Here is a 20,542-nt window from a genome sequence, read left to right as displayed (position 1 = left end):
TAAACAAGGCTAGACTGACACAGAGATGAAGAAGAGCTTTTTCAAAATATAGCCACTCTCTGTGACAGTTATACACTGAGCCCTCAATTAATTTTATCTTGGTGGTCTCTGACAAAATTTCCAGATTCGCACTTCAAAATAACCAGGAGGTGGTTGCTTCCACAGAGCAGCCTGATGGGCTGCTAATGGAGGACGTAATGACATTTGCACGGTGAGAACCACTCTGGTGCTGAGGCATCGGGGACATTTCCTGCTATTCTCACAATATTTTTAAATTCTTGTCACTTGGCACCGAAAGTCGAGGGCACATCATAGCAGTGACCACATTTGTGCCTTGAAAACTGCCTGCAGTAACCCGTGCCCTTTCCCCACCAGGATTTGCTTAGCTGTTCCGCGACAGACGCCATGAAGCAAAGGTACCATCTGCATTTCTCTGCGGTGTGTGCATCACTTACTCCTGGTTATCCCGGATCATTCCCAAATATTATTGGCTTTGTCTCTTAAACCGACAGGGCAGGACTGCACCGCGCTAAGGAAAGCTGGGTTGCTCTAACCCAGAGTTGTGTCTCAGCAAAATACAGTTGGGGTGTTATTGTCTATTTTTCTGCAGAATTTGAGGGGGCGTTACAGCTGTGTGGTGGTTTTTTGTTAATCTGTAAATTCCCAACGGTCTCTTCTGCATTTAAGTATTCTGGCCAGTAGCATTTTCTTGAGAGAAGAGAAGAAAATGTTCATTTCTGGTGTCTGTTACCCTCCTTCCTCCAAGAAACCTTTCTCTTCACTTTATTAAATGCCCCAGGAGGTAGGTTTAGTCTTGTGATCTCAGAAATGTTTGACAACTCATGTTACCGGCCTTTTGTTTGAAATGTGCTGCAAATGGTCCTACTATTTTGCCTTCAGTTCTACCTTCCTTTCATAGTCCATTTTTAACTTCTTAATCATGTAGATGTAGCATATCATTATACAATTTTCTCTCTACATGTCCACTTAATGGCTTTTTACCCTTCTTAGTTCAAGGTGCTTTTTAATCAATCCTTCATCAATTTATTTTAAACATTCCTTCCCTCTACTTTTTTAGAAAAGGAGATAAGAAAATAAAAAGGCAAATGATATAATTGCAAACTTGGTTCTTTTGGCATCAAAGCTCTGGTGTCTTTGACAGAAAACCCGCAGGACTCCAGAGCCCGGCGTATGACAGCAACGCCTCCAGCAGCTCTGCGCATTTGCATTCACGGCAGTATGATAACCAGTTTAGAAACAGTTTGGGGGAAATTTTGCTTTATTTTTTTCAGGACTACTGCCCTGCCCTTGGACAGCTATTGCGCAACCTTGCGTTTTTGTGGTATGACAACTCACTTTGGTTTTAGTGTAATTCTTTACCAGTGGCTGTAGCGAGCGCCAAGGCTCGTGCTCCTGACCCTGTGTGCGGCTGTACCTGTCCCTCCTGGTTAAGAAGCAGCCGATGGAGAATGTCTTTCAAAATGTACCACTTGTTGTCTGACAGCGTAGAGCTTATGTTCCCATCCGCCAACCCCCTCTGCCATGAAATATATGTTCCTATTAACTTCATAAAATTCCTGGGTCGGGACTGAGTGTGGTATGAAGCAGGGCAGATAATTTGGCTTTCCCCCTCTTTCAATGGTCAGCTTTTTTTTTTTGTTTTCTTTCTTTTCTTTATCTCCACTTGTATAGCTATACCCTCATACATAATGTATTCCTAAAAATGTATTCAGTTTCGAGCTGGCTGAACGTGGTCCCCTGAGTTAGAATCAATGCTACTTACAACCGAATAATCTAACGGGTTAGTCCCCCTGCGCGGAAGATGCTGGGAATATGGGAATCAATCTCCTCCAGTCTTGGGGAAGTGAATCAGAACTTTCAAAGTAGTGGGGAGGATTCCTGGTAGTGTTTCTGGGCTCCAGAGAAGAAAAAGAGCATCGTCAAGCTTGGACCATGCGCTCACAGCGCTGTCACGCGCAGAGAAAGGAAAGAGGCATCGGGATGTCGAGGGAGAGGATCCAGGTGCAGAGTCCAAATGGGTTAGAAGTTCAGGTTTGAAACCAGAGGAACTGCTCGGAGCCACTTACCTAGAAATGAAAGTAATACTAAATTAGCTGGAATTCTAAGTATTTGAATTCAAATGTAATTAGGAGTTCAGTTGGATTTGGATAGCAGTTTCTGGGCTGGCACGTTTCTAGAGAGTGCTGTTTGCAGTACAATCTTGCATTCTGTGACCATCATCTGCAGTCCTCATGAGATGTTCTGTTCTCAGATATTTGTTAATAATCAAAAAGAGCCAAAGTCTTCCTTTAACATGTCCACAGTCAGAGGTTTTAGGTTATGCAGTTTTGTACCCTGCTGCTGCTCTTGGGGAAGCAATACGCCAGGCGTGATGAGAGTGGCACGGACGGTTCTGGCACCGCGGTCACCGAGAAGCTCACCCAGAGTCTCCTCCAGGAACCGGAGGAGAAGGATTAATAGATGCCTCTCTGCTCACCCTTCACTAACACCCCGTTTTGCTAAAGACTGTGTTGCTCGGGTAGAATTGCTGTGATGTTTTTCTCTGTTGCCGGATGGGGAAGGAAAGCTTTTTCATCTAACAAGAGGACGTTTCCTTGCTAATCAGCAAGGGGCTCGGTCAATCTCTAAATTCTTGGAACTGACTTTAAAGCGAGTGATAGGCATATGTTTGTGATTATTTTATGCCAGCGTTATTCTGTAATGGGATTGTTGGCAGTAGCTGTTGTTGGGATTTTTTTCCTGTATTAATTTAAACTGAGACTTATCAAATTAAATTCAACTAAAGGATGAGGCACTCTGAGTTCTATACCCTTCCTCTCCTCCTTCCTCCGCCTTTGCTCCCAGTCCCGCACGTAATGTGAGTCTCCGAGGCCCTTGGCCAGCAGCCGTGCTCCAGGCTCGGCAAAGTTTTCTCTTTTTGTGAGAACAAAAGCTGTAGTGAGCCCAGAGCAGTCCCCTTGGACTGGCAGCCTGCGCGGAACAGGCAACAGATGCTGGTATTTTTTGTAAACCCAAAACCTAATTATGCTTGGAGCAGTCCCACAGGTCTGGGGGGGGAAAAAAAACCACCCTAACCTGACTTATGGATTCCAGTCACCACTGCTGGGCTTTAAAGCAGCAGAATATGTTTTTCAGTGATGCTCCCTCTCCTCAACCTCAGGAAAACAGGCGGGAGCGTTACCTGAGTGGGAATAACGGTGCTTTTGGTGCCTTCCCACCGCAGGGCTGCACACTGGGGCTGTCCACGCCACCAGTGGGAGGCTGAATCCTCACTGGGGCGTGAAGTGGGGAACCTGGCGCTTAGCAGACATGCAGGTGTGGGCCCACCAGCTTCACTTAGGAAGCGTTCAGGGCTGATGAAGCTGCTTCTGAAGTGCTTTTAAGGCTATCTGTCATATTGCAATGTCAAAATCCAGTGTGAATCTGCACAGCTTATTATTTTCACTGTTTCTTAGTGGATGTTTCTTGTTTTCATTTATATTGAACAGATGCTTTATTCTTACCGCAGTATCTGCCCTGCCAGCCTGGATAGCTGGAGAGCCATGAACCTCTTCTGATCCAGGCTTCCAGAGACTCAGAGCCAAAAATATGAAAACTGCCTTTCAAGAAAACATAAATTATAAAGTGAATAACAATTTTTCTCCTTCAGGATACAATTTGTGTATGCCTGAAGCAGGAGAAAAACTATGCAGAGGAGAGGCAAAGCATTTCCTAGTGATTTGAGAGGACTTGCTGGCTCCGATGAGCTCCCAGTTCAACTGGACCAACAGCCCATGGCAGCTTTTAGACGTGTTTTGTGTCTCCGCAGATTTCATTTTAGGTGCAAAAGACTACTACTAATTTTTTTTTTATTGCATATTGAGGCTAAAAGGTTTATATTCTGTGTACTCTGCTTGTGGATGATGGAGAGATGTTACAGCCTGTAGAACAGTTCGTTTGAATTGTACTTGCTAAACACATTAACAATAAGCAGAAAGTAAAATAGTCCCTTGTGGGTGGAGGTGAGGTAAAAGAGTGTGGAAACAGGGCTCCCTGGGATAGCTGGGAGGTGTCCCTGTGCACTGGGGAGGGATGCAAACCACCAGGACGGCGTGGGCAACTCCTCCAGCACAGGCTGGAACAGAGGGCTGAAAACAACTTTTGATATGATGTCTTTTGGTAGAAGCATCGGGGTCAGGCCCTCGAGAGCTGAACTCTCACTAGAAGATGTAACTGAGGGAGGGACTTGGATTGCAGAAGGTAATGGCAGTTTGTAGAGGGGTGAGCCCTGCCTGGAGTTAGTAGACATGCCATTCTGGTTGAGAAGCCACTCATTAGGCGCTTGTTTGCCTGGGAAAGGTGTGCGTGTGGCGATGTCTACATTAGCACCGTGGTTTGGAGAAGAGCATGCTTTTGAAGCGAATCCCCTGATTGTCTCCACTTCTCTTGCCTTGGTTTGCATTGCAGAGACATCTCTGTGTGCACAGAGCCGATTCCCTTCAAATGAACCCAATTGGCACGCGCAGCTGGAATGTGCTCCAACACTAACGTGCATTCGGACAAGAGCTAGTCTGAAGCAAAACCCTGTAACGTCCGTAGTTTGGCCATTGGCCCCCAGCACCTGCTGTCCCATGCTGCACATCCCATCGTAGAGCACCGCATTAGGAACAGCCTTGGCACAGCTGTAGGGAAGCTAATGCTGAAACAACAGTTGGAGAAAGCAGGATCAGTCTTTTTAGTAACCTGGCATGATTTGTTACAGCTGAGTCCTTCCAGCAAATCCTTAAGATTTCCAGCAGCTATAAGCCTTTTATAGCAAATCAAATTTTTGCACCCATCTGGTTGACTGGTCATAAACGTACATCTCAAGTTGGCTTGTTGTGTTTTGTTGGTATTGAAAAAAACGAACCAACCCACGATGTGGAGTATTCATCTGTATCTGCTTTTGATGACTTATGCCTCTTGCAAATGAACACAAATAACCAAGAAAATTGGTTTGCAAGTGAAATCCCAAAGACAAAAGACTCAAGCGCAACAAAGCAACAGGTTGGCATGGTGAAAACATCAAAGCAGGCTGACCATGATTGCCGCTCTGAGTCAAGCGTTCTGGTACAATAAAGAGGAGCTTACAGGAAATTGATAGCGAGCTGTCTGTTTTTTAGGGGTGCCAGGCATCCACTGGTCTTGTCAGGGTGACGTGCTTGACTTTCGGCATCTGTATTCAAGAGTATTGATCTGAGCCTTCGGTATAAGCCTTCACTGAGGGATAAGCGACGCTAATTAATTTTCCTCGTCTCTTCTGAATCTAGCTAATTTAAGAAGTGTCTTATTGATTGTGATTTTGGCAAGTTAAATTTGTGGTTTATGTGCTGTGAACATAAGGAGAATGGTTTGCCATTAAAGGCTGCAGTCAGTGGTAGTGTGTCGCTACTCGAACAGTATGAGAAGAGAAGAGTGCTCTACTTACTGCTCCCTCTTACTCCGTTCTTGGCACTTTTATCGCTTTGGTGCCTTCTTGTAGGTATTTTGGATTGATTCAGTGATTACAACTACAAAGGATCTGAAGCATTTTTGCCTTTAAAATCTAGCAGCATAGCAACAATACAGTCAGAGCAGATTTGGGAGATCTCAACTCTGGTCCATGACATAGCCCAGACATAGACATATGACACAGCTGTATATCTGTTCTGGGCTATGTCTAAGTCCCACTGTGTTCCATAAAACTACAAACTTCTCCAGTTTAATGTACAGAAAGGATACATCTGCCTTCCTGACCAGTGCAGTGCAAATGGGGAATGGCCTGAGTTAGGTTTGCTGTGCCTTGGTTAGTCTACGTGCCTGTCTTTGGGTGATGGTTCATATTAACCTCTCCTCTGACGTGTGTATGGTTTTGGAGCATTTGCATTAGAGAACCTCTGATGCTCCAATACAATTTATTGTAAGGACGCTATTTCCACGAAGTAATGAAATCAATTGAATGAATGACTCATGTTTAAACCTGTGTCCTCCTCATTCCCGCTCCACCCATCTCTGTGTGAGAGGGAAATTTGGAGGAATTCAAGCAAAATGTGGTCTGGAAGTGTACGGCTTCTGGCTAACTGCCAGCAGCTGTGCTTTAAGGGTCATCACTTGTAGGATGTAAAACACCAAAAGAAGAGAGAGACTGCCTCGTATATTGTGAAATCTTTGAAGGGGGAATACACTTTGCAGTATAGACGACTCTTTCCACGGAGCCTTTCAGACTGCTCGGCAGTTACGAGCTTTTTATAGCAAGTCAAATTTCTTCACCCATCTGCTTGTCTGCTTATGAAAATGTATCCCTCTGGTGCACTTGTTACATTTCATTACTGTTAAATAAAATAAAAAGTCAACATACCTTGCCCACTGGTTTAGTCATCTGCATCCGCTTTTGATGAACTGCATCTCCTATAAAATGAACACAGATGCTCTGGACGTAAATATCGCCCCCTGTTACAGCTTCCAGGCCTCTAATAACAAAATCAACTTCATTAATGATGAGTATAAAGGTAATGCACACCAAACAGAACAGCTGCACTGGGAAACTTTCCAAGTGGAAATGTGATGGGTACGTGATGCAGATGTTGTCTTTCATGAACAATTAGATTTCCCTTGATTACGCTCTCTTGAGAAGGAAAAATAGGAAAGGAAGCAGTATTATCAATAGTCAGCTTTATTTCTGATTGCTTAAGTGTCTTTACTAAGATAAGATTCAGTAAAAGAAGTCAGTAAAAACATTTGAATGGAAACATTAGACAGAAATTTACTTAGGCCTCAGACATTCTGTATATCAAATGAATCTCATGCCATAGCAATCGCCTGCAACACCTTTGGGTTGGTCCTCTCCTCGTGGGAGAAAGAGGAGCACAATGGCCCTGATCTCTAGGGTCAGCCTCAATAGCTTGCTCTAATTTTGTCTCACGGTCTTTAAGGTCTTAAAAATTAAGAACACGTTTTATTGCGCTGTGTATAAACAGCCAACCCCCAGTGGGAAAGTTAATTAAAATGGCCAATGCATCATATTACCAATCATCTGAGTAGTGCTCAGTGCTCTCTGGTCTACGGTCTCCTGAACATAATTCAGGTTGTACAGATGCGGGCACGTAGAGCCAGCGAGACTTCTAAGATGCTCTTAGCCATAGGTTCATCGTGTGTTAAAATACAAATATTTGTTGCAAAGACAAAAATGTCTAGGGTCTAGTCCAATACCATGCCAAAGAATAAGACACAGCTAATGAAACTGTGCCTTAGATTAAATACTAATCCCTATTCCTTCCCCTTTCCTTTTTCCTTTTTCTTTCCCTCTATCTAATTATTATTTTCAAGTTTCCAGGCCCACTTGCTTGAGGTTAAAAGGACTCAATTTCATTCTGTTTTTCTTTCTGTACGTTTCCATCATCTTAATGGTTTTTCTTCCCCCCCCCCCTTGCTGGCATTTTGGCATTTGCTTGGCTGGTTGGCGGCTAAAGTGGATTGTTAAGAACAGGTTTTACATCTTATATGTAGACACTGCTATCCACTCACACTGGCTTCAAACCCCACTTCAGGTGAGCGTGTTCTGCCTCCCCATGCTTCCTCATCATGGCATTTGGGAACAGTGTCCTCTCCATCCCAAGCTGGTTTGCAGCTAATCAGCTGCAACAACTCTGCAGCTGGTAAAATGTTTCCTGTGGGTATTTAATTTAAAAAGCATAGTGGTTTTCCTTCAGTATGACCCACAACTAGAGGGGATACTGTGTGAATGCAAGATGGTACCTTGTATTCCATATTTTGCAAGGAAAAATCTCTGGGTGTGATCCAGTCATCTAGGTGCTGCTCACGGGACAGTACTAAAAATCGGTGCTACAGGACGTAAAGGTATCCAGCCTCCCCAAACACCCATTTTTCCTTTGAATAACCCTGCCATTATGAAGGGACCACGGCTTCCATCATTATTTTATAATCAGCTGATGCCGCAGTCCTGCTCTGGTACAGTAACTGTCTGCGGGGGGTATGTTAGAAAGCTATGACTGTGCTCTATCTGTTTATTTATAGGATCAAGATTAATGTAGTGTGGATGAAAAACATGTTTATTTATAGGATTGTGACTAATGTAGTGTGTGCGTTCCACATCAGTAAACATTAACAAATATTCCTCTGCGTGAGGCTGTGTAAGGGACTCGACTCGTGCTGTTCCCACACGAGAAAGCTGGGTGCTGCAGTGGTCCAGAGGTAATTTTGGCTCCATCACAGGACCCTGTGTACTGTACCCATTACAGACGCCAGAAGCCAATGTTTCCATAGTGAATAACGACTTGGGGTACTGAAATGCTTACTGAGGTTAGCCAGGGGTGACGTTAAACCTGTGGGATGGCACTGATAATACAGAATCCATTTTTTCATGTAGTACCCTTCAGATTTAAGATATTTCTAAGTGCTTGACAAATAATTGAAATCCTGAGATTTTGAGGGCTATGACAGCAATTACACAAGTCAGGAAATGAGAAGGAAAGCAGTGAAAGACCTGAAAGAAATCCCATAATATAACAATGATAACATAGCACCAGCGCCACGAGGTAACCCAGTCGCTCTTCCTCAGCCCAGTCCTTGCTGTATTTGCCTTTATGCAGCAGATGACCAGGATCCACAGGATCCTCAGTGCTGGGAGCGCAGAGCCCAAAGGGACAGCTGATGCCAAGAATTCGCCGCGCTCTTTAGGCACAAAGATCCTACTGGTGGCTCCTCATCTCGGAAGACCTTGAAGCACTTGCCCAAGAGTGAGTGTAACTTCTTTGGCAGAGTAAGGAAGTGAAATATGAAGTGCAAGGACCAACTCAGGATCACGGTATTTTTAGTTTTAATTAACCGTTGCTTTTACTGCAACCCACCTGCTTTGCCTTTTGTGTGCTTACTTTTCCTCTGCTAGCAGGAGTGGTGTGTCTAAAACCTGCTGTGTCAGGATGCGTTTCCATAGGATGGCCAGCACGTGCAGAGGCTGCAGGCCAAAGGTAACTGCCCTCTACCTCAGGAAACATTTGGGAAGGGTGAAGAGACTAGTCACCTCCTTCTTCTGAGATTTGTAAAGTTTTCTCTCCAATCCTTCCTGCAGTTCTTCTCTTATTCCATACACGTTCCTGAAGCTCTTGCTCTTTGGCACATTCAGGATGACGTATCTATGAAAGACTCTCAAAAACCAACACAAAAATGTGTTCAAAAAATCAAAACAAGTGCTCAATGATATGTGAAAAATAACCACAATATAATAGGCAAAGAAAACGCACGATGATACATATTCAGGCAATTGGCTTTTCCCGCAGGTGCTTCTCAGTCTGTTGGAAGAACAAGTAGAAGTGAATTAACTTCATGGATCTGAATCCTGCCTGGAGAGGTTATGTGTGTTGGTGTAAGAACCCAAAATAAGGGAAAGCGGCAATGTTTGTTCTTTATGGTCTTTACGATACACTGCACTTCTCCATCTTTCCTGAGAAGGATGGCCAGAACCACCGGCTTTTGGGGGATTTTTATTTCGGCGCAGATGAGCAGGGCATGGCTCGCCGCAGCTCTGTGTAACGCCGCTGTTAGCTGAGCTCCACCATGCCTGTGGAGCGGGTCGTGCCAAGCTTTACCGCATCTTCGTTTTACACAGAAGTTTTGGCAATGCAGGAAAAAGAAATTACAGAAAATCCAGGCAGCTGAATTGCATTTTGAATAAAACGCCACAGAGCACAGTTGCTTCCCTCTCCTTGCATCAGAGCCAGACAACGATGATGAGACATGAAGGTCTCATCCCAAAAGCCGTCCCTCTCGGCTCAGCACCCCCTTGTTATCGCTGTGCCATGCAAATGCCTGTGCCGGATTGGCACCCGAGGGCTTCCAGCCCCCAGGCAACAACTGCTGTCGGAGCTCTTCTGTGGCTTTCTTTTACCCTGACAGCTCCCCTTACGGCTTTCCAGCCACCCTACATGTTTAAATTCCTCAAACAGTTTTGAGCGCGGCTCCTGCAAATTCATCTAAATGCAGGAGCACCTCTGCACACCTTCCCTGTCTGCTTCGGGCTGTCGCGCGCGGGCTCCGCGCCGGGACAAAGTGCAGTCGTAGCATAAAATACGCTGACAATCCTGCCTCCCAGCCGCGCGGCGCAGGCGATTAACAGGCGTTCCCAGTACGGCTTTACTGTGCTCGCTGGTCTGTCTGCACAGATGGGGGCGAGGGGGGAGAGAGGGCAATAGGGACTGATCTTGAAAATAACAGGGCAAGGGACTGTTCTGGGTTTGACGTCCTAAAATGACATATGTCTGACGTACTAAAATGAGCAAAGAAATCATATGAAGAGCGGTTGAAGGAGCTGAGACTGTTTAGTTTGAGGAGGAGGAGGCTGAGGGGAGACCTCATCACTCTCTACAACTATTTGAAAGGACACTGTAGAGAGGTTGGTGCTGGTCTCTTCTCACGGGTAATTAATGACAGAACAAGAGGGAATGGCTTCAAGCTCCAACAGGGCAGATTTAGACTGAACATTAGGAAAGAATTTTTCACAGAAAGAGTGGTCGGGCATTGGAATAGACTGCCCAGGGAGGTGGTTGGGTCACCATCCCCAGATGTGTTTAAGAGACGTTTAGATGTGGTGTTGGGGGCTATGGTGTAGGGGAGAACTTTGTAGAGTAGGGTAGATGGTTGGACTCGATGATCCCAAGGGTCTCTTCCAACCTAGACAATTCTATGACATATTTGTGCATCACATACTGGCTGAAAGGGAGGAACATCTTTGGCTGTAGCTTGTGTGTCACCTTGGGGTATGGTCCGCAAAGTTGTCTGGCCGGCAGATGCAGCCTGGGATGGTGGCCACAGCCTTTGGGTACCCTTCTGAGGAGGCTTTAAGCCATCCCTTGCTCTGACCTGTTCCTGCCTCTTCCTTGCTCCTTCCTGACTTGTTGCACAGTTGCTAAACCCTCCCAAGTGTGAAAAGGTGAAGGAGCCCCCTTTGGAGCTGCTTCTCCTGGCGTGACCTTGCTTGGGAGCTTCAGGGTTGTAAAGGGAACGGATTGTGCTGGGAAAGTACTTCTGGTCCCTGGCCACAATTTGGGAAATAAGACGGAGAGATTCCTGCAGGCGACTTTATTAGATAACCCAGCCAGGGAGTGCGCTGCTTCGGAGCCCCGAAAGAGCTCCTTCCTGGGGTTCTGTGTAACATCACCACGCTTCGTTATTCCCCATTAATATTTTATCAAGCAGAAGGAGAAAGTTTCCCTTTGAAGTTATACGCTAGTAAATCAGCTTCTTATTATAGCATTAAAATAGTGACAGTTTTGCTTGGGGGGAGAGGGAGGCGGGCAGCCCAGCTATAAATACTGTATTGGAGCCGTTAATAACTTTAGGAATAAGCAAGTGCTACAAACTAGAAATTTAGTTTCTGTGGCCCCTAAAGCTGAACCTGCGACAGCTCTGATCTTGTTAGTTCTTTCTTTCATCCTTTCTGAGCCTCATGCAAACCCTTGAGGGAGCACTTGGGGGCTAGCTGGTACCAAGTACGAAGGTACCATAAAAAAGAACATTTTCAGGATGATGTGCTGCGCTAGCTGGGAACAGGCACAGAAACGTACTGGGCTTAGACCTAACTTTTTCTATCAATTACTGTAATACGGGAAAATGTGTATATATCTTTATTGTGTAGTTACAGCTGGCCAGGCTAAAAGCTAGCCTGGGAAAAAATCTCTGTCCTAGTGGACACTAAGGAAAGCACTTTGTCTGCTAAGTATAATAAAAACTGACCATCACACAGTGTTGTAAAGATGAAAAGCGCTGTAAATGTGTCACTACCTGTTACGTGGTTTATATGAGAGATTTGCAGCCATCAAGAGAAGCTGCCCATAGGGACTACACTGGGAATTTGGGAAAGGGGATTGTGCTTACAAAAGGGTCAGACATCCAGATCCTGGTGTAATCCTTCCCATGAAGCAGTTTTTTTTGAAATCTCTGTTATCAGTGGCAAGACAGTACGATCTAAATACAGACCCGTTTGATCTGCAGGGTTATCTCTATTTCCAGGATCAAAACAGGTCTCAGCGGGACATTTCAGCTGTAATCACAGCACGGGAGGCGCGAAACCCCTTCGCGCTCTGGGTCAGTGCAGACACTGTTACTGAGACTGAGCAAATGTTTGACTCATTTGCTCGAGTAGGCAGGAAGGGAAAATGTAGAAGCCTTTACTAAAAACTAGTTGTCCAGGCGCTGTCTTGCAATGAAATCTCTTTTGATGGGTTTTGCCGAAAATAAAACTTCGTGCCGATCAGCTGATGGCGGGTTTAATTTCATCTCGTTTTCCCTTGGGAGACGTTGTCTGCCCCCTTTCATTATCTCTTGGCAATTTGTTCATTTGGGAAGGAGGTTTTTTTCTTTTTTTTTTTTTTTTTTTTTTTTGTCATTGCTTTCTTAACTACATGTTTGCATAGCTACTGGCACAACCTCAAGTGGATCTGTCAATAATGACTGTCTCATAAACTGCTGAGGAAGAGATGTCCTGTGCAGGCACGGGAAAGTGCCTGAGTGCCTCCGACCCGATGCTGTTCCCTGCCAAAGCTCCTGCCCCTTTCCAGCCCAGGTGAGACCCCCGCTCTTTCCTGGCTGTCCCCAGCATCCGTCTGGGGAGAAAAAACATCATCATTATGCTGATTTCACACGTATTTTCAAAGGTCCCTAATGTTCAGAGTTAAAAGCTTGGCACGTCTTATCCCTTATTACATCTAGCTAATGTTTTACCCTTAACAAAAATGAAGTGAACGAGGTAATCCTTTAAGTTAATAACTTAAGGAATCAATAATAATTCTATATGCCACGATTTGCTTTCCGCTTTGAAATTTGGTTTAGCAAACTGCGTACCTTCAGCTCCTCTGCTAGAAAATGGCCAGAAGATCCCCTTTGAAGTGATGGGCTCTTTTATGGTTTTTTATCTGTTAATAGTATTTATAATCTAATGGAGAACAACTTTCCAAATCTGTTTGAAATATTTCCAAGCTGCTTATCGTGATGTAGCATTATAATCCAGCACTAATTCACATTAGCCAAGGGTTGGATTTCAATTAATCGTCTCAATACTTAAGTTTATTTAGCTAAACCACTGGCATTGGCATGGGGTTCATAAAATTAGCATGCAGTTGCATAACTTCCACATCCCCCCTGTAACCTTGGACCGATTTTGTAAATTATGTACAAAAATGAGATTTTGTTTGGTTGTTTTTTTTTCGATCCAGGGGGCTCTAAAGAAGAATGAGGCACATATTTCTTCGGTACCAAATCTTCCTCTCTTGCCTTTTCAAACCTTGTCAGAAAGAAATAGCGTGATATCCCAGTCCCAGTGCTGTCTTACGTGGTTACAGCCAGACTTGCCCTGGTGGTAACAAACCCAGGATGGGGAAAAGTGACAATGTGCAGATCAGAAAGTGCATTTCACAATGTGCCGTCGGGCTGAGTTCAAAGCGACTCCTTTTACCATTTCATCCTCTAAATTAAGTGAACAGGATTCACTCATTCTCCTGGCGTTTCTGTGCATATTGCACAAGTGCCCTGCAGTACAAAACACAAATAAACATCAAAGCGGGGAAAATAATTTGACTTCCTCATCTTTTTGGATGTGTCATTTTTTTTTTATATATATAATTCCTGAAGTAGCCTGTGGCTGGTATTAAAGTGCAAGCATTTGAAATAAAGTGACAGGGGTTTATCTTTCTGGGAAAAAAAGGAAACTTCTCAAGCAATGTGATCAGATTCTGAAGGCTGAAAAAAATATAATAAAAGAGTGGCGACCTCCCTTCAACAGAACAAGCCTATGCTAAAAATGAAAATTTTCCTAGTTTTACTATTTTTCTTCTGCTCTCTGCTATGGGGCAGGACCTTGACAGTTTCCCTGGGGAGCAGATGGATGAGAGGGAGACCAGAAGCTCCTGTAGCTCTTCTGTTCTTCTTCACCTCTTCATATCTCTTCCTTTCCCTGTCTCACACTCTCTTTTTGGGTGGTATCTCTATGTCCCACCAGTAGCTGCTGCAGGACACGGGTGATGTTTCATTATTTCAGAGAGCTCATGGTTTGGCGACTGGCAGCAATGGAATAACAGGAAACGTTTCGTTTGAAGCAGATATCAGCAAGCAGCATTTTTATTGGAGACGTTAATAACTTTAGGAATAAGCGAGTGCTACAAACTAGAAATTTAGTTTCTGTGGCCCCTAAAGCTGAACCTGCAGCAGCTCTGATCTTGTTAGTTCTTTCTTCACATAGGCTCGTATTTATATCATGTTTTTAAAAGAAATCATGAAGGAAAATTGGAAAAAAAGAAAATGTGCCCTCCTGTGCTGAGAGGGTGTGAGGGTCCGGAGCAGGGCTGGGAGCAGGGGCGAGCGCTGCGGGGTTGTTCCGGCCTTCCCTCTCGCCGGGCTCACTACCAATTAACCCGCCCGCTCTCGCCCCTGGCGTCCTTACGAGGGGTCGAGATGTGCAGGGGTGGTTATGGTCCATTTACATGCCGCAGGAGAAGCGGAGAGCGTTAGGTACTGTGCTGCACACCGGGGTGCCCAAAGCAGCTATTGGGGAATTGCTGAGAATAAGGGACTTTTTGGAAATTTTCTCCTGGATGGAGGTGCCGCGGAGCCGCATTTCGTACCCGCGAGGCGCTGGCAATCGGCTGCTGAGGTTGTTTCTCGCCTCCGGGCGCATTTGGTCTGTGTTCGCATTTCCCTGTCACCACTTAACTCCATGTATTTCGCTGTGTGCGCTTTGTGTTTTAGGGTTGTGAGAAAGCCCGAGCGTCCGGGAACCCCCCGTGTCCCTTCACCCGGCGCCTGCCAAGCAGTGTGTTCACTGGCAGCGCGCATCTCGCCCCTCCTTGCGTGTGCCCGCAGCCTGCTTTGAAACCTTTGGGCGCAGAGGGGTGAGCCTGGGACCGACCCCGCCGTACGTTAGCGCTCGAGCGGAGATGAGAAGTGGCACCCTGTCGCTCCCCCGCCTTCCCGGGGGTAATCCAGGCAGAGGGGCGCAGAGCCTCCCGCTCGCCCGCAGACAGGCCGTGGTGTCGGCACGAACGCTGCTGCTTCAGCGTCCGCTCCGATCCCGTCGCTTAACGGCTATCGCGTTGGCCTAGTGCCGCCCGGGGGTGCGGGTTTGCTTGCCCATCGCTTTCGATCGTCAGCAAAAATGACACCCCGGAAGCAGGCAGCTCTCCCACAAGGGCACCTTGAGAAGCTGAGCGCCTTCGGGTGCTCGGTGAGCCATCGTGCTGCTCGCAGTCCCCTTGTCACTTGCTTCTCTGCTGCGGCGGTTTGGGCTCTGTCCTGCTGTTGCAGGGCGCAGACCTGGCCCCGGGCTTTGTATCTCCACTGGCTCACACGTGTCAGCCCTTCAATCCATGCACCGCTCCCGAGTGGCAACAGCTTTGATATTTTCTGGCGAGAGTAGCGCGGAGTCATCTAACCCTAGGTGTTTCATTACTCGAATTGCACTGGGGAAATACGATGCTTAATGGCTTTGTGTCACTTGATCTAACGGTCTCCTCCTGGGCCATGTAACGTGACCTATAGAAATGGTGTTGAATTTGCAGCCTACTAAAACTTTTCCTTGTCGTGCTGGGACTTGCTCTCTCCCATGGCTCACCAGTTGGCAGGAGGCAGCACGTTGCTGCTCTGGTGAGGAGGATGGAGCCTTTCTGGCAATAGGAGTTACTGGTGCTCTCCTCCTCCTCCTTCCCTCCAACCCTCCTACAAGACAGTAGAAAATTAGGTGGCTGCTTTCCACAAGTCGGTGAAATGTAACTACTCCAGTAAAAACCAGCTTGTGATACTCCGCTTTGCAGCTTGGCTTCTTTTCTTGTTTACTCACTAATTTTTTGAGCTTCAGCAACTTGCAATGAAATCTCGGTTATTAGCAGGAATTAGCAGGATTTGGCTGCTTGGCTTTCCAGAGTAAGCTCATTTGCTTTTGTATAGGCCATGTGCAAATACGTATGAAATCTGAATTTAAAGAGTAAAAAGTTCATAACAAATATGGGCAGCATAATATATGCTGTATTGTCAGCCTAAAATCAGCGTGTATTTTCATGCAAACTCCACCAGAGTGGAGCAGGGTGTTGGGCTCCAGAGGTCACTTCCAGCCTAAATCATTAGATCATAAGGATGAGGGTCACCTTCCCATCAGCACTTCCTCTCCTTTCCTCTCCAAGAAGGATCATTATTCTCCTCCAGTGCTCCCACGAACCCCAATGTGCTTTCCTTTTTTTTTTTTTTTTCATCTGCTGCCTCATCTCCAATTCCTCAAAGTTTTTTATTGTTTTCTACTGTTTTTGCAGGTTGAAGTTCCCCTCCATCCCCCATGAGGACCATTTTCCTTGTTCTTTCCCTCCACCATCAGGTGCTGTTTGACCACTCCTCATTCCAAACACCCTTGACTTAATTTTCCATTCTCGGTCTAGAGGTCCTTTGCTCCCTGTAGTTAGTAGATGCCTTTGATCCCTAACATTTGCAGGAGAAATTGTCAGAAGCATCATCTGTGGCGTGTGCTGATTGACATGTCCCAAATGCCCAGTTTATTCTTTCTGCCCTCAGTCCATTACACCAGTAAAAGGCACTAATTATGACTCAAGACCAACTGGTGCTCGCCAGTACAGGACTATGGGTTCTGCTTCCATCCGCAGCCCACTACAGCACGGTCACCTTTCCACGCTGTCTAGTTTTCATTTTATACTACTGGGAACATGCTTTTTGTCTGGACTTCTTTTCCAAATACGTCCTAGAAACAACAATTTCTGGGAATCCAGAAAACCTCATGGGTTTGTTAATCTTCATGCAGTGCAGCGTGCTGGTGGGATTCAGCCAGGAAAATTATGAAAACTTCCAGGAGTGGTTCGAATAAAATACAGGTGTTCCCTTGGTAGCATTCTATGTTCCTCACAGATTTGTATGCTATTTGTAGCGATATATTTGGCAATGCAGATTAAATACATTCTCCTTGCAAGGTTCTGACTTGGAGCTGGAAAAAACTGGGAATCTCCATGTCGGTGTGCAGCTGCACATTGAATGCTGAGACTGCGTTTGCGTGAGGGTTTCTAGATTTTTTTTTTTTTTTTTTTTTTTTAGGGAAGACCCCATTTTACATTCCAGTTGGCTTTGTGTGTTTCAAACATCCCATTTCTCTCCGAGTTTGCAGTTTGACAGCAGAGGCTTTCAGCTCTCACTTGATTGCTTCTGTATTGGCTTGGGGACCAACTCTTGCTCTTTCCTCAGCTCCGCTCCCCGGCTGGGCACGGCAGCCCCGCTCCCGGGGTGCGTTTAGCTGAGCTGGGGGCAAGCAAAGGCAGGTCACCTCTGACTGGGGCTAACGTGGCTCTGGGAACGAGGGAGTCCCTTTGCATCCAGCGGTGTTACAGCATTTTCCGCCTGCTACAGCCACACTCCCGCTGCTGCCTCCAACTCCGGCCGAGAGGGACGGAGGTATGGGTGGGGGCGTGAGCTGTAAATTAGCGGGGCGTCCTACGAACTCTCACTGTGGGTTCACAGCGCGTGTGAGGAGCGACAAGGATGTTCCTTGCCCAGCCACGCTATTTCTTTTTACTTCTGGTTTGATTTAACCTGAAAATGTGCAAAGGTATTCACGGGCTTAAAGGGTGGGAGGGCAATGTTGGCCCTCACTCCTGATTTATGCTGAGCTGGGTGGGTTTAATAGCCAGAACCCAAATGCCTGTCTCCAGGGATTTTGGTTTGGGGGAGTTCACAAGGAGCAAAGATTAGAGATCTCATACCTGCTCAGGAGCACCTTTGCCATCAAAAGCCAAAGGGACTCATAGTCCGGAGTCATTCAGAAGTGTAGAAAAATTCTACTCTGAATCAGATTTAAATTTTTTAAGGCTGTGAGCATGCCATAAATAAATAAAAATAAAAACCTAGGGGAGATCAAAATGTAAAGAGGCTGTGCCAGCACCTGCCAAAAGAAAAGACAGACTCTTTTCTTTGTCTTGCATCTCTTACATAAAATTCCTACACAATTTCTGCTGTAATAATAATAAACCTTTTTACCCAAGAGATTTCTCGAGTCTCTGAACTAGTTATCAGCTTCAGACTTTAGTGAGCTTCAAATCTGGTGCTGGGCTCTTCATTCTAAACAACCGGTCTGTTGTCAGCCATCACTCAAACCTCTGATTTCTCCCTTGACTCGAAAAAGGTCCCTTCCCCCCCTATTTTTTTTAGCTCACTCTGCACTTTTCCTCTCATCTTTTGTCTCTCTTGAGCTTTAAGAGTATTCTGGGATATAGTAAGGGGAAAGATAAAGAGTTGATTTAGTGCTTAGCAAATATTGGAAGGAGATTTGTGTATGTGATTAGAATTTATTTGTTCTCTTCTTATGTAGCAGAGCAGAGTTCGATGTAATAGCTAAGAACATATGTGGCGGAAGTTGCTGAAGAAGGCTTTGCAGTGTTGACAGACTATGAATTTAAAATTAGCAACTGCAAGTCATAGTTAAAGAATCTTTTATGGGTTGGAGAGGCATTTCTTACCGGTGTAGACATGGCGACGGTCATTAGGCACAAATCCATGGCATGCAGTTGCAAAGAATTTGAGGCGTGCCAGAAACATCCCCAAAAATGCAACGGGGAGAAGTGTGTGGCAAAACAAGAAGAGATTATGCAGCAATTTGAAAAGTTTCCCTCTTTTCCTGTTTGGCGTCAAGCCCTCATTCGAGCTCCGTTCTGCTTGGGCTGGGGAGCGGTGGGTGGCTGCAGCCCCATAAAGCTGAGTTCTGGCTTGGGCCAGTGATCTCTGAAGCATCTTCTGGACTCGTGTGTGTGTCTGAGACAGGGAGGCTGGAAAAGCTGAGCTGCTTTGATGTCCAAACTGCGGAGTGTGGGTGTTACGACTATGTTGTGAAGGAGAGACCTCATTAGTCCATGAGGAACAAAATACAAAGGCGCAGAAGAAAGGAAGTCAGTCAAGGGTGATGTAAATTGGAAAGAGAATAAGAAGACTGGGTATTTAGAAAAGGAAAGGATCCCTGTTTGAACAGATAGTCTTGTAAGAAAGCGATATAAAAATAAACTTAATACGCTTCCTAACGTGACATTGCAGCAACATAAGGTTGAAATAAATCTTGAAATGGCTTATTGGAGGGAATGTAGAGTAAAACTTGATAAAATTGTTTGTGTATAAAGAATGAAAGAACATGTAGGAAAATGGAGTTGTATTGAAGAAAAAGCATGTTACAGAAGGAAAACAGACACGTGGTTCTAGTTCAGCAAAGCCTGTAAGTGGTGCTTTCATCTCTCTCGCTGCTGAACATGTGGGGACTTTGTAATGAGCTAGCAGGAAAGAAGGTGCAGTCGGACCTCCGGCCAGCTGGAAACTGAGGAATTGGATGGATCAAAGGGAGTGGGGATGCCCGAGGGACACGGTCACCACTCACTGGCTTCAGTGGGGACAAAGCCGCTGTGGCTCACGTGCCAGCTCCAGCATCTTCTAGGGTTTGCTCCCGGGTGGGCACTCAGTGATTTCCAAAGGAAGATGGGAGCAAGTAACGCGTCACTGTCCTACAAGTTAAAATACTGAAAACATACCTAAAGTGGCTATCAAATTAGAACCTCAAAAGCGTTTAGAAATATTTTGTTGATTCTTGGTTTTGATGGCAATGAGAGCAACAGAATCTGCAAAACTGATGGAACACATTTGAAGTGAGATAACGTTAGCAAAGTACAGTGTTTTTTTGTCTAGATTTACGTATGGTGGGGAAAAACTGAAAAAGAGAATATAGCAAGCCAGATGAACTGTCAGACCTAAAAAGTGTTGTCATTCTGCGAGCAGCTGAAAAAAGTCAATAGAAGACAATTGACTTTAGATAAATTGTCAAAAAGTGTCAGCACTCGAGGTTCAGAGAAAGGCCTCTTGACAATGGAAACCTATGGTTTTCCTTGATAAAAGTCTGTTGAGATTATTAGTAATGCATTGACAGAAAGTTTATAGCGCAACTTTGAAAATAAATGATGAAAGGAAAATGACAAAGAGCAGCTCTGCCAGAGGTAGGAGAGCTCATGTTCTGTAGCAAAATGACCTCTGATAGAGGCAAAATTGGAAAGCAAGTAAATGAAATACATTTTTCTTGATTTCTACTTTTTTACGATCACCAAATGCTATGAGATGGAACGCAAAAGAAGTTTCATATAAGTGTATAATTCCTAAAAGAGAGTAACCACTATGAAAGTTGAGCTATACAAATGACTACTCTGGTAAGAATAGTGCTTGTACCTCCAACGGCTCGTTTTGCCATCTTTGCTTATAATGACGGCTGTTCCTTCATGTCAATTGTCCATTTGCTCTTTTCCATGTGCTATAAAAAGTGTGAGAGGAAAACCAGAGTTTTAAAATATTTTTATTCAATAAGCCTGCTGAAATCCAGCAGCAGCATGCAGAAATCCTGGGTTTGCGAGGCTGTGAGTTGGGATACCTGGTAAATCGGAGCATCCTTTAACCCTTCAGAAATCAGTTTGGGGAAAATGCCCCTCATGGCATTCACTGCTTTGGC

Source organism: Vanellus vanellus (assembly GCF_965231255.1).
Source record: "Vanellus vanellus genome assembly, chromosome: 13".
In the NCBI taxonomy this organism is placed as follows: domain Eukaryota; kingdom Metazoa; phylum Chordata; class Aves; order Charadriiformes; family Charadriidae; genus Vanellus; species Vanellus vanellus.
The sequence above is the reverse complement of the archived record's forward strand: the minus strand, read 5'-3'. Positions refer to the sequence as shown.